Source organism: Ambystoma mexicanum, chromosome 4p (genome assembly GCF_040938575.1).
Source record: "Ambystoma mexicanum isolate Mex_15411 chromosome 4p, UKY_AmexF1_1, whole genome shotgun sequence".
Taxonomy (NCBI): Eukaryota; Metazoa; Chordata; class Amphibia; order Caudata; family Ambystomatidae; genus Ambystoma; species Ambystoma mexicanum.
The window spans coordinates 547,156,894-547,172,487 of record NC_090927.1 but is presented as its reverse complement, the minus strand read 5'-3'; the positions used below and the strand labels follow the sequence as shown (position 1 = coordinate 547,172,487).

Below are 15,594 nucleotides of genomic sequence, written 5' to 3'. Positions count from 1 at the left end.
AACCTGGAAGACCTGCAAGGAAGGAAGAGAAGAGAAAGGTGAAAACCAAGGACTATTTCAAACTTCTTACCTGCATCCGGAATCTTCTCGCCAGCATCCCTGAAGAAAGACTTCCATTTAAAAGCATCGCATTGCTCGCTGCAGCGCCACGCTTCACTCACCTGTCCTCGAGACATCTCCCGGCTCCATCGCGGCTGTCAGCATCGGACGCCACATCTCTGCACCTAGGGGAGAGAGGAAGAAACAAAAGGTGAGCAGAAGAAACACAGAAGGAAAGCCTGATTAACAGCCATAATACTTACCGGCTTTTCTTCCACATTTCGGGTCGGCGTCGCCCCGTTGGCAGGTACCGTACCCCGGCCCCTATGGGGAAAGGACAAGAGACATTTCTGGGGAATGATAAGGACATTTAGAGGGATCGCCCTCATCACTACTCACCTCGGCAGTTTAACTCCTCGACGCATCGCCTTCATTCTGCACCTGAAATAAAGGACAGATCACAGGTTAGAAAGACAACATAAAGGGGGCCTCACTTGAACTTTAAACTTTCATACTTACGGCGCATCGCTCAGGAAAGTCAAGTGGATTTTGCCAGCGCCATTCTGAAAACCAGTGAAGTAACTGGACGAACGCGCGCCCCTGCACCAGAAGCAGGATGGAGAGTTCATCCTTCCAAACCATAAGAAGGATATTCCTACGGGCCAGGCAAGCACGATTTGGAGGTCCTGTCCAATCGGTGTTCCGGGTCCTGCGCATCACGCTAGAAGAGGCCACAGCAATCCAGACTAGAGCAGCGCCCCCGTGGGAACCAGGTGAGCGTTACACTTTGCCTGCCTGCTTTAGAAGCCAACACTCAGCGAACTAGACTTTGCTTATCAGCCACAAACATCAAGACCATTTCAGCTATCTACGGCGAAAAAATAGTACTCAATAGCATCCAATGTGAGAGACCGGAGTATCTTCCTTTGCTATTACAGTTCAGGACTGAACCAAAGAAAGTCAACGGGCCTAGCCGAAATCATCTGCATGTGTTCGACCAGGATCTAGTCGAAAGAAGAAAACTCCTCAGGAGAGCTAAAAGACTAGCAGCTACGGACAAATCCAACTTGGCCAGGTCAGAGTGTTTAGCGGAAATCAACAGCTATAAATCGTGGCTCCGGTGTCGCAGGAGGGAAATGTACCAAAATGATGCAGAACAAATGCTCAAGATACTTAGCTCTAAAAAATCTAGCGAATTTTGGGCCTTGATTAAATCAACAACATCCAGACAGGAAAGTGATCTGGTAAACGCTGTCACAGAGGAAAAATGGACAAATTTCTTTAAGAACATGTTTGCCCCACTGAAGGACCAGAGGGAAAGCTACTCCGAACCGTCTAGTGACAGATGGGCTACCCTCTCCGACGAAGAAGACATTTTAAACGTCATCAAACATCTGAAATCCTCGAGAGCCCTGGGTCCCGACGGTTTGAGCAACATCGACCTGAAGCAACATCTGGAAGCCTGGGCCAAATTTATAAGCATCATATTCCGGCACTGCGAATCAGCCAGATCTATTCCTTTGTCTTGGACCCACTCAATAATTGTTCCGCTATTTAAACGCGGTAACAGGGAAGACCCACAGAATTACAGGCTAATTGCCTTGCTTGATATTATCGGCAAAATATTCTCAAAGCTCCTGCTGAAAAAATTCCAAACTTGGGCAAAGGCGTCTGCAGCACATGACCCCTTTCAGATGGGTTTCCTTAAAAACGGTGGAACCACGGCAAACATCCTGATGCTAAATTTAATTAAAGCCAAGGTAAAGCAGGGCTCTCCACCGGTGTTCCTGGCCTTTATAGATCTTACACAGGCCTTTGATAGAGTAGATCGGAGTATTCTTTGTTCCAAACTGCACAGATGGAAATGCCCGAACGAAATACTACTCCCAATAAAAGCCTTACACACAGCAAATAAATTGCGCGTCAGACTGGATAAACAAGGAACGTTATCAGAAGAGATTCCGGCAGAGAGAGGGGTAAAGCAGGGATGTCCCCTTGCTCCGGCTCTGTTCATAAGTTCCCTTGGAGTCTTCAAGGACTCGGAAGTCACGGTTCGAGCCTTTCTGCCGAAAATAGGCAATACCAACATATCTAGCCTTGTTTGTGCAGATGACCTAATTCTTTTAGATCAAACCGAAATAGGTCTACAGCGCCAATTGACCAACCTGGCAAATTACATAAAAACAAACAATCTCGAAATCAATAAATCTAAAATGAAAATTTTGATTCTGGCAAAAAACGATTCCATCAAGTCCCTCAACAGAGGTTGGTTCCTGGAAAATATTAAGATCGAAACTGTCGACTGCTACAAATACGGACAGCTCAGCTCGGGAATCATGTATGCAAACTACTCTTTGGGGCAAGGCTAGGAACTTAGCAGCCCAGATGAGATCAATTGACAAGAAGTATGGTAAATTCTCACTGGAGCCAGTAATCCAATTTTATAGGGGCAAAGTTGTCCCGGCGCTGGTTTATGGAATGGGCGCAACCCTGTCAATTTCAACTTCAATCTGGTCAAAAATTGAAGGCTTACTATTGCAATCTGTTTTGGGCTTACCAAACTCGGCGGCCATAGCTAACATTAGGCGTGACTTAGGCCTTCAATTTTTACTGGGAGTGGTGGAACAAAATGCTATGCAAACCTACAGAAAAATCATCCTTCCAGATACACTTCCAATATTCAAATTGATAGCTGCAGAACTCTCTACTGGCCGTTTACATAGCCTAACAAAATGGTCGCTAATGCAGACAGCAAAATTGAAGAAAATAGCCTGCACTGAAGCTGAACTGATCGGAAACCCTGAAAAAATAAAAATACAAATGGCGCATATGGACTGGATCGACACAGTGGATAAAGCACAGTCAAACAAACTAACTGCACACCTCCCTCCATCTTTCAACAAACTTAAATCTCCTCTGCCATATTGTCAACAGTTCCCGGACAAAAAATGAATGGGGAGCTTTCTGAGAGCCCCTCTGAACCTAATGCCCACACGGGAAATCCTTTGCATTAGACTCCAGGCGACCTCCAAAGAATGTAGATTATGCAAAGCAACAGACGAACCAGAAAATTTGAAACATCTATTGTTGCACTGCAAGGCGCTTAGCTACGAAAGAAGTGCATACCTTTCGCCTCTTGGGATGTTAGTTTCAGTTCTAGATGAAAATGTGTGGTGGAACAGACTGATGTCAGGCGAAAAGTCAAAATGGACTATCGCTTCAACAAAACTTTTAACAATCAGTTTTGCCAAAATGAAAGAACACGAAACATGAAACATAGTAGGGTGCAACAACAGGACTCAACACTCTCACCCAGTCATGTGCAGAAATTCTGTTTTTGCGTGTTTGATTCATCTTTTAGAAATCTTTAGAATTCACAGGAAGTAAATTGACTATGTAAAAATCACTAGTTGATTACATACAATAAAAACAATTAAAAAAAACATCTTCCACAATTCCACCTAAGACACGTACTTCCAATGTACTTCTCCCAATCACCACAAGATGTCCTGTTAGTTAGTACTCATTTATTAAGATTAATACGCTTATGAAAGAATCTGCAATTCTTTTTAAGTGCCGATTTGATTACATTTATCCCTAGCTGTTTTTCATTCTTTGTTTAATGGGCATGTAGCCACCTCTTATACTTATTTTTCCTTTGCATTATAAATCAACATGGGTACTCGTATGTGACATTTTGCCAGAGTTATTTACCATTAATCTGATATTGTGTCTCAATAACTTATTTTCCTTTTGCACAACACTATCATGTGTATGTTTACAATTTCCGCATGGCAAGATATATTAAGAGCCCACTCTTCCCTTCTTATTGCTACCATGCATCTGATATTGCACAGTGGTCATAGCCTTCTCAAAAATGTCACTATATCTTCAGTGAAGGATTCATATGTAGCATCACTGTTTTCAGAGAACTCAGCGAAATTCTAGTCACAACTGGACTCATTTTTTCAAGATGTGCATCATTGCATATCACTCGATTCAGGCCATTATTGACCACTAAGTCCCCGGAACTTACCATATCTAATGGACTGGAAGGTTTAAGTTACTTACCTGTAACTCCTGTTCTCCAGCATGGGTCTGGTTTGGATTCACATGCTCATGAATATTCCCTGTCATCAGGCTGGGAATCCTCGATAAAAGAACAGTTTCACTTTAGCTTGAAAACTGCATTTCTCCTCTAAACCAATCGCTGTCCTCAGGCCCCATCCAATGACAGTCCTCTCCCTAAACTACACCCCCGGTGGCCATCTTCAGATGTGGTAAGCACGTAAAGTGGCAGTATGAACCAGAGAAGGAGGGAGGGTTCGCATGTGAAACCATGCCAGACCCATGCTGGAGAACAAGAGTTGCAGGTAAATAACTTGAACCTTCTCTAGCATGGGGTCTGGCATGGATTCACATGCTCATGAATAACGATTACACAGCAGTACATATACAAAGCTACTGCAGGTGGCAAGGCTCAACAGAAGCAAGAAAACACTCACCCCTGGAACAGACTTACCTCAAGTGAACAGGTTGCTTAGCACCGCTTGGCCAACCAGAGACTTCTCCTGGAATACATGTCGACGCAGTAAAACCTCGTGAAGGTGTGCATGGACCTGCACTTAGCAGCCTTGAAGATGTCGAGCAAGGGCATACCTGAGAGAAACACTGTTGTTTCTGCAATTATTCTGGTGGAATGGGCACTCGGCTGGCCCGAAAGAAGCCTGTTAGCCAGTCGATTATAGTGCATGATGCAGCCAGAGAGCCACCTGGAAATAGAAGCCTTCGACAAGGCCTTTTGTGATGCACAGGTTCAAAATTGACAAACAACTGAGCGGTCTTCTGAAAACTCTTTGTGCGTGCCACGTAAAACTTCAAGGCACGAGCAACGTCCAGTGAATGCAATGCCCTCTCCGCTTGCGATGATGGATTCAGGAAGAAGACAGGTAACACCAAAGGCTTGTTGAGGTGAAACTCCAACGGCACTTCGACATAAAGGTGGAATGTGTACGCAGCACCACCCTTGTAGCATGGAAGGATAAGTGCAGCTGCTTGCAGGACAGGGCCTGGATCTCCCGACCTGCCTTGCCGAGGTGATCGCCATGAGGGAAGCCCATCTTCCACGAGAGGAACTTCAGTGGGGCTTGATGCATTGGTTCAAAGGGGGCCCCAATGAGCTTAGCCAATATCACATTGAGTTCCCAAGGTGGGGCTGGAGCCTTATCCACAGTAAAAGTCCTGAAGAGGCCCTTGATGAATTCCTTGACGAGTCTGTGCGACCACAGGGAATGCCTATCCGGCATCCTGGTGCAATGGGATATGGCGGCCAGGTGTTCCTTGATAGAGGTATGAGCCAGTCCAGCCTTGGCCAGGGAAATCAGCTATGGTAGGAGCTGCTGGGCTGTGACATGCAGAGGAGTGATCTTCTGAGCCCGGCATCACATGGAGAATTGCTTCCACTTATGGCTGTAGCACTTTAACATTAAAGAGGCTCTGGCCTTGGCCAGGATGTCCTTACATTCCGCTGGCACCAGGTCATAGTTTAGAATCGGTCCTCCTTCTCTGGCGATAAGATCGGGAAGTAGTGGCAGCCTGATGGATGGAGCCGCGACAGACATAGCATGTCCGGATACCAGATTTGTCGCGGCCACGCCAGAGAGACGAGTATCATCCTGCAGTGACACCGTATGAGTGTGTTGATCACACATAGCAGAAGTGGAAATGGAGGAAAAGCGTATAGGAAAGGTCCCTGACACAGGAACAGAAAGCATCCCCCAAGCTCCTCTGCTAAGGGAACCTGCAGGAAAACATCTGTTACTTGAAGTTCATCGCTGTCGCAGAGGTCAATCTGAGGCTGACCCCAATCATGGAACAGAAGTTCTACCTGGTTCTGACAAAGCTCCCACTCGTGGCAAGAATGTAGCTCCCTGCTGAACGAGTCTGTGATGGCATTGTTGGTGCCCGCCAGATGAAAAGGGACGAGAAACAAGTCCTGACGAATGGCCCAGCACCACAGATCCTGGGCCAGCCTCGAGAGAGCTGGGGAGCGCACCCCGCCCTGCTTCCAGATGTAGAACATGGTGATGGTGTTGTCCGTGAAGATCCTCACCACTTTACCACTCAGCGATGGCAGGAAAGACTTGAGCGCCCTGAAGATGACCCAAAGCTTGAGGACGTTGATATGTAGGGTCTTTTCTTCCGGCAGCCAGAGGACTTGCATTCAACTGTCTGGTATGGGCTCCACAACCTTCCAGGGAAGCATCCTTGGTGACCGTCACCTGGTATGGAGGGACTTGGAACAAAGCCCCTTGCGTAAGATGAGGGCACACCCCTCACCAATGTATTTCCCGTCTGAACTCTTTGTTGAGGGCAATCTTGTCCACCCAGGATCCTGAGACTTGCAGCTACCTTGCATCCAGAAACTCCTGGAAAGGCCTCATCTGTAGTCTTCAAAGGCAGATGAGGTTGATGCAGGAGGACATCAGGCATAGCAACGACTTGAAAACTCACACCTTTGCTGATCACGCCAAAGACAGGTGTTGCACCTTCCCCAGGATGCCTATCATCCTCTCCTCCGAGGGAGACGCCAGACAAGTTCCTCCAGCTTGCCGAGAACGTGTTGCAACGTGACCATCATGAACTGCTGGGACTTCAAGTACTTGTTGAGTCGCCTCAGGTCCAGGATCAGCCTCTACCCTCCTGACTTCTTTCTAACCAGAAAGTTTCTGGAGTACACTTTGGAGCCTCGGAGGCACTGGGGTACGGGTTCTATCACCCCCCTCTTCAACATGGCGTTCACATCTTGTAGCAGCTCTGCCAAGTGTTGTTTTTGTTGAGCCACCGGGGGATACATGGACACCTGCATTGGAACTACAAGATGCGACCCTGTTCAAGAGCCTCCAGCACCCATCTGTTGGTGGTGATGGTCTTTCACACGCTGACGTACCTCACCAGCCTGCCTCCTACTGGGGTGCACAAGTGAGGGCCTGAGTCCACGGCCGGTTCAGGCCTGTTTTGGGGCTGCGGCCCTGCACTATGGGCAGTGCTAACGCTGACCTCTGCTCTGTATGCCTGTGAGTGACCTCTAGGCCTCCTGAGTCGTGGAGAGGGAAGGCAGGCGATGAGCGATGGCATAGCCCTTGGAGGACCTGCCAGACTTTCCTCTTGAGGAACAGAAGGACAACAATCAACATTGCTATAATGTTCCCTGGTGAATGTGCTGTCTCTATGTCTGCCTTGTTCATTTGCAGAGACTTGTCAACGGTCTTTCCAAAGAGGTTCTCTGCATCAAAAGGCATGTCCAACACTTTGGACTGAACGGCCTGTCTGAAGTTGGTGGCCTTGAGCCATCCCTGCTGCCGAAGAAACACTCTGTTGCCCATTTGACGGAACCCTGTGTCTGCGATGTCCACTGCCACTGTAATGGTGTGGTACGAGGCCACTTCCCCCTCCTGGAACAGCACCAGAGCTTCTACCTTCTTGTCCTCAGGTAAGAAGTCCAAAATAGGGCACAACTTATACCATAATTCCCGATCATAGCGGGACAGAATGGCCAGGGCATTAGCGGCCTTAATGGTGCTGGCAGCATTATAGATGATCCTTTTTCCCATAACGTCCAGCTTCTTCCCCTCCTGTTCCAGAGGCATCATGGATGAGGACGGGTTTGCAGTGCGTTTCCTGGCTGTGTCTGAGACCACAGAGTCAGGTGAAGGCTGGGACCTAAGGCACTTGGGGGCCGAGTCCAGAACTCTTTCTTGAGCCTGTCCCGCTTGGGTGAAGTGGTGCTCAGATTCTTCATTAGGTAAAAGAATCCGTCCTTTTTAGTCTCCTCAGGCACCAGTTGGAAAAGTTCAGAGGCCCTGGACATCATCGTTTGGAAGGAGCCCAACTCATCCGGCAGAGAGGCCCTGTGCTCACCCGCATCCACTGGTTCCACGTCAGCTGCTACAAAGTCATCGGCTTCGTCAGTGTCCGTCGCCATATCCGTGCTCATGTCCATGTGTGTGGTAGGATCTCCCATGAGAGACAAATCCCGAGGTGGAGCGGGTGTCGGTTGACGTCTTGTACCGGCAGAGTCCTTTGACCTGTGCTTGCGCCAGGGAGGACTCCCCGGAGGCGGTCTTGGGGTACTCCCAGGCGGAGCAGGGCCCAGTGTGGGCATAAGTTTCTGTTGAATTTCCAATACAATCATGTGCAGCGTGGTCAGAATGTCCAAAGGCATGTCCCTGGGCTGAGGCATGGAAGGAAAGGGAGGTTGAGGCTCCAAACTGATGTGCCTCTTCTGGTGAGGTGGAGGACTGGGCTCGCCTCATGGTGACTCACCTACAGACACGGGTCCCTGATCGACTTCGTGGTCCGAACAATAGACTAAGGGAAGATTGTCGTCACCCTCTTCAGTGCTTATAGAAATCTGTGCCAGCCTCACCGGGCAAGGACGTGGTTCCGTACCCTTCTTAGGGTCCATAGGAGAGTTAACCTTTCCTCTCTCTGGAGACTTCTGGGGAGGAGCAACCAGTGCAGCTGTCCCCATTCCCAGGGTCCTTGCCGAAGCCGCGGTAGCTGCTTCATGCAGTGGTGGTAGGGATACCTGAGGGGCGGACGTCCCCATGAGTGGGGACACCACCCTCATGGCCAACCCCCCTTTTGACGAAGAAGCAGTGGTCATCGATGAGGTCGTCAATGGAGTCGTCAAGAGGGTGGTAGCAGGAGCCTTTCTCAACGTGGTCGTGACTTCTGATGATGCAGTTGTTTTGGCCAGTTGAGATACCGATGGCATTGCTGAAGGATGCTGTGAAGGGCCTGCTTTGGGTCTGTCCTTCATCGCCTTGTCCACCAATGGTAACCAGATTTTTGAAGGAGTCAAGCAGTTTCTCTTAGAGGGAGCGCCACTCACTGGTAGGCTCACTGTAGAAGTGGTTGGTGATGGCAACCTTGTCCTTCCCAAGCTGGGACCGCAGCCACGGCAAAACTAGTGGGATCAACGGTGTGCAGCCTTGCCTTCTTTTGGACCCCCGAGGGTAGGGTGTCCTCAAAGGTTCTCAACCTCTTTTCTGAGGGAGTTTGCTCGTGAGACAAGCCGATCCTGTGGGAAGCATGACCATGCCTGGAAGCAGAGTCAGAGGTCTTGCCCGATTTGAGCCATGCTGCCAACCTGCTGTAGCAAGCCTTCTTTGTCTTTTTAAAAAATCCAAGGCAGAACTTGCATCCCCCCTCATCATGGTCTGTATGCAAGCAATATAGACATTTATTGTGCCCATCTCCGACGTACATATTCCTCAATCCACATTTCGCACAGAGTTTGAAGAGGCATCTCTTCTCCTCGGTCATGGCGGGAAGACACGAAGCAGGCCCAAGCCCTTCCCTTCTCGAAACTTGATGAAAGATCCACGATGTACTGTGATCTTCGACGACAGCGGTTTCCCGTTGCCAGCAGTCGGCCTACGGTCAAATGATGAGACAAAAATCAGTCAAAAACTTTACAGAAATGTGCCAAAAACTTCAGAGAGCACTAAGAGGAATCCCAACTCTCAAGCATGTGGTAACAATCTGAAAATGGCCACTAGGGGTGGAGCTTAGAGTGAGGACTGTCATTGGTTAGGGGCAGTATGACCCAGAGTACAGTGATTGATTTAGAGGAGAAATACAGTTTTCAAGCTAGGGTGAAACCGTTTTTTTCTTTCACCAAGGATTCCCAGCCTGACGATGGAGAATATTCATGAGCATGTGAATCCAAGGCAGATCGCATGCTGGAGAATTATACTGAATCAGTGCACACAATGGCATATGGTCACTCTCTTCTCTTATACACACTGCCATATCCTACAATCATTTCCCATGCCAATTGGTTCACAGATAGATGATCAATGGTAGAGGTACACTTCCTACAAATCCTTGTATACCCCATATGACTATGTCCCATACATTTGCCATTAAGCAATATAAAACCATTTAAATAAAGTAAATTTGCTCATGATGTGCACTATGATCATATTTTATTTTCTCAGAAGGGTAAGAGCTCGCTACATGTGTGCACCTGCCTCAAATGGTGGAATCTTAGCATTGAAGTCACCACTCAATATCACCGGAATATCATTAGCAATCACTCCATTAATGTTTCAAATAATCTTACACTATCTTTATGGTATGTAGTGATTGGAGGGTTATATATGTTTATGATAACTAGCTTACACATCCCCCCATTTTGATGCAATCTCACCCGCTAATATGTAGTCCAAGCTTAATTCATATTTTTGGAGCGTGCATGCGTTATCTATAGAAATATTCAGGCCTCCCTTAGGTCTACCCTTAGGTCCTTTACTTGCCGCTACACTGATTGAAGTTCGTCCCTCAAACACTAAGGGTTCACCCGACCAAGTTTCCTGCAGCATAGACATCAAATACACACATCTATTCTCATTTAGAGCACCTTCATCCCAATAATGCGAAATTCCCCTGGAGATCCATGAGCACAGAATTGTATTTTTATCAGGGGTTCTTCAGAAAATGCTTTTGAAATGCGTTTGGCAACCATTGCCAGTATCCTTCAATTTCAGCATCATTTCCCTCTCTATCTGTACCAAGATCACACCCGATAGCTACATTTTGGCTGTTCTTACTAATCAATTCCCTTTCCCCCTCAACAATGACCCCACATCCTCACTATTCCTTTCTACCACTGCTCCAATTTTTTTTCACCTTAGGTATTTTTACTAATTTGCATTCATATGCCCACCTGAAAAGATCTTCTTCAAACGACAATACAAATTACATTAAGTCATTTGTTATAAATACCACATTAGATATTGGAACCCATCTAGATTCCTCTTGATCTACTATTACGATATCCTCACTTGTAATCCCCCTTAATGATATGATGCTTTTTAGTATTTCCATGAAAGTCGATCGATTCATAATAGGATGCCTACACCATGAGAAGACACACATTGCAACTGCAGCGATGTATGCCCCTCTATCTCACCTCGGGCAGTTGATTAGTCATAGTTACTACTGTAATAAGTTCTTTATTTCCTACCACAGTCACATTCTTCATTATTTTCGATGTCTGCAATTGCACGCCAGCTAGCGATTTTAGTCACTTTAAAATTAATGAATTACATATTATCCTCATCATGTGTGCAATCCACCTCCATGTTGGACAGATTTGTTTCATCCTCTTATCTGGTGTGGGTATTTATGTGTATCTCCCTTATCATTTCTCTTATCTCTTATGTTTGTTAATTGTGGGATAGCATCTTCACTGTCATCCTTATTAAACTGTTGGGAAACCATATATGTTCTAATATAATCCCCCTTTCCCTTTTTGTTCCTCCCATTCACGACACCATTTTCGTTCATTGTTTTAATTTCAGATAAACACTCTTCTTCTACCACAATATGATTATTATGTGTCTCTCTAATAGTTACACATTTCCCATGTGGTAACTTACCAATATCTATAACCCGCTCCTGCCCTCTTTCTGCCTAATTTTCCATTACATCAAAAATTCTATTCTCAAACTCTACTAGCATCATTGTGACTGAATTGGATGAAATTATGTTTTTCGTGATTTTTCTCGTTTTATTGTTATTATACATTATAGTTTGATGTATAGTTCTTCTTTTCCGCTGTGTAACCGTTTTCTTTGCTATACTAGTAACCTTAAAATTATTCGGGGCCACTTCTATTTTCTCCACTATTTCTGCATTTGGCCTTATGCTTTGCTGGCCCCTGTGTAACAGCTCTGCCTCGAAATCACCCATGGCACTTTCTGATGCCTAGTTACCTCCCAGAACCTCCTTAAAGATGTTTTCTAACATTGTGGCGTGATATGCCAATGTTCCTTCCATAATTAAGTATTTTTCCATTTCATCATTGCACATAATATGCTACTAGCTTCCCTTACTTCCCTCCTGATTTAACCCTTTATCACTGAATGAGCATCCACCTTCAACTCCATCTTTTCACACATGGCCCTGATAACAGTCAATAATTTCTCCAAAACCTGATATTGTGTGATCGTTGAAACTACACATAGAGGTATATTCGTCATTCTGCCCCGCCCCCTCCCCCAACATCTCCACCGTCACCTGTTGCTCCAACATATTTATATCAAGTATTAAATTGGGGGATCTTCAAGTGCATGTTCTAATTCCCTGTTCTCCTCATTCGTATGCACATCAATCACCACTTCTTTGAAGATCTCCACTTCCCGCTGTTCACTATTGATGTTAGTGTTAATGATTAAAAGCATATACTCCAACTCATTGCTAATTGTCTCAGGGCGCTCTGGAACATTGGTAGCAGTTACTCCCTGAGTAGAGTCTTGCAAGTCTCTCATACTGTTTTTTCTTATCTCCTGAGGGGGTTTTAATACCTTCTCAATGCTCTCGGTCATCTTGGTTCCAAAATATGCCAATGAGGTGGAAAGATCAAACTGATACGGCCAGTAGGGATCACTTTCTCAGTTGCAGTTATTGGAAAAAACATAGTAATCTTATTAGAGTTATTCACAGACCCAGCAGACTTGTTTACTTTCAATGGTGCTTTAATAACTTTCGCCGAGCATGTCCTTGGATATCTGAGAGAGTAGGTGTAGGTATCAGTTGTCTCGATTCGTGCCCCGCTCACTCTCGAACAGGCACCATTTTCCTGCTTTGCATCTGTTATACTGCTACATGGCGCCTCTCTTGCCATCCCAATCACCACCTCCTCCTGAGCTTCCATCGCCCCTTTGCCTGATGGCGTGACAGCGACATGCTTTGCGCATATGCGCTCACGGTGTGCATGGTGCAGTCTCGCCAGCTGAAGCGCTGCTTTAGTGCTGCCAAACGAAGCATATAGGTGCTATCACCTCAAAGGGTACCGCCTCACAGTTGTCGCCGATCTCTGGTCTCAGTAGTATCCCACTGCAGGAAAGAAGTTTTTCACACTGAGGATTGATGGATTTCAACAAAAGTGCTGCTTAAGCGCTGTCAAACGAAGTATATAGACGCCAGTGGCTCAAAGGGTGCCACCCCATAGTTGCTGCTGGGTACTCTGGTCTAAGTAATCGCAGTAGTCTCCGACTGCAGGTAAGCAGTTGTTCACACTGAGGTTTGCTTATTTTCAACAAAAGCACTGCTTCAGTCCTGCCAAACGAAGTTTGTAGGTGCCGGCGGATCGAAGGGCGCCACCCCACAGTTGCTGCCGGGTTCTCTGGTCTCAGTAATCTTCCATTGTAGGAAAGCAGTTGCTCACACCGAGGTTTGCTGGATTTCAAATAATAAAAAGGGGGTTTACAAATGCCATATCATACATTAAAGGATCCCGTCGCCATCCTGAGGGAGCCAGAACAAACGTAATCCCTCTTGCTTAATCTGTATCCAAACAATGAGAGAGGTGAAGAGACACTATTTCAAGTGACAAATGTCTGATGATAGCTTGGCTGTGACAGACCCTACAAGATGGAGCAAACAAGGTAAATCCATAGCAATTTGCATGCTATCCTGTATAATTATTGTAATGTTATAGGAAGAAAGGTGCTCTTTCCCAATGACATTTCCAGTTACCTCCTACCTGCTCTGTCATTATGCACCATTTCAAACTCCCATAACACTAGCCAAAAATGTAGCCTCACACAGCATACCAAAACCTCACGCATATCATCTTTCTACAGTCTATTGTTAAAATAACTAGACAGCCTCAGAACTGTCTCTTAATGTGTAATCATGTGGGAAATGTATGCCAGTTCACACTATGGTCTGAGGAAAATCCAGTTTGATGCAATCATGTATCACGGAACAATACTCAGCACTGCGAGTACACACCCATGGCGGCTATAAATTCCCAAGTAACATAGTATAATACAATGATGACAGCTTTTGGCTTTCCCCTCTGATAAAAAGAAATCCATTATTGCTCAAGCTCTAATGCAGGAGTCACTGAGAATTATAATGAGCAAATCATAATACACATAGTTGTCCCAAATGCATGTGAATCCTCAATGCAGGGGTGGACTGGTCTACAGGGAACTCTGGGATTTCCCGGCATGCCTCTGCACCCTGGGCCTCTTTTGTGTGGTAACCTATTTTATTTCCACATTTTATCGTAGGAAAAGGGTTGGGCTTGCTGAAAATATGTAATATGGGGCCACTTTGAACATTATTTCCGGGGCCTCTTTTGGTTCCCAGCCCAACCCTGCCTCAATGGGAATCTACTGGGTCAAAGTCTAGTTCCTAATTAAAATCGTATATCCTAGAAGAGTCCTGGAGCCAGGCCACCTTTTCTTGTATTGTCCAGTATGTTGTAAAACTGACATTGTGCATGTGAAGTACAGTTGCCTTTAGAGGAACATATGCTGCTCTCTGTTTCAGAATACATTTAACAAGAGTAAACTCCTTGGATAACAGACCATTGAATGAAAGGCTCACAATGCTAACACCGCATCCCTATCCTCATAAATGTACTGCAACATAAGCCCAGTGCAGCGGCTTCTGAAAATATATATTTCACCCAAGTGTTTAAGATCTGCCATTGCTGAATGCATCGGTGCACAGTGGCATTTCAGCACAAATCTACCAGGAATGTCCCATAACTGGAAATGAAACTGTAAAGCACACACATTAATATGCCTGGGGCCAGGTACACACTGTATTCTGTACACTTAATGAATATTGGTTTCCCATTATGTAATACTGCAACTGATTACTTAGTGTGCTTGATTTTTTGATTTATAAGAACATGGTGGCCATATTACGATGGAAGACTTTCTTCACAGGGAGAGGAACAAATTATTTACCTTTCGGTAAAGTTCATTCTAATGGCTATTCCTCCCAAAGATTCCTCATCTTTCAACAGCATCTAAACGAAAGTACTGAGTTGCAGGAATGTTAACAAGTGCAAAAAAATGAAGGAGCCTCTGGCTGCCTTCTTATCCAGTTCCTATTGTGAAATAACTTATTTGCTCGGCAAAGAACATTGGGTATCTTACTACAGCCCAGATATCCCATGAGCCTGGTGTAAGTATGGACTGACCCTACCAGTCATGGGGGTTGTTAAAAAGGTAAGTGTGGTGCAATCTAAAGTGGCAAACTGAGCTCTAGGTATGGCTACCAAACATCAATTCTGCTGAATAGATGGTGGGTTTGAGAAGCATGCACCATTGTGGCCTAGATTTGGTTTCTGGCTGTTTTCCCTTTCTGCTTTCAACCCATGGCAATTGGATTAGGCAGTCAGGTGGCATTTGCCTTTGTTTCCCAACTTTCCCTTACTGGTCTCCCCCGTTTTTTCTGCACTCAGTCCACAAACATCTTGTTCAGCAAGCACTTGCTAATGAGATTAGAGTCTGTTCTGTGGTCTGTTGGAGGGATATTGTAGTGTTTTAGTGTTATTTCCTGCCAGTTTCTTGTCCTCTGTACTGCTCCTAGACTGAACTGTGCCTGTGGGCTAGTCCTATGTTTGTTGCTGGCCTTTTTTGTTCTTCCCACTCTCCATCTCGTAGGAACTGCTGCTATGGCATCCACTGCCCAGGCAGCTAGACGAAGGGCAGTGGTAAATGATTCCAACTGTTAGCC

The 15,594-nt window shown here is 45.9% G+C and overlaps 1 protein-coding gene across 2 annotated transcripts in view; it reads right to left on the bottom strand.

Annotated features, from left to right (window-relative positions):
- Nucleotides 1–15,594, bottom strand: part of ARHGEF10 (Rho guanine nucleotide exchange factor 10) — a 1,326,864-nt gene that overhangs the window by 307,790 nt on the left and 1,003,480 nt on the right. The gene's annotated exons all lie outside the window — the stretch shown is intronic.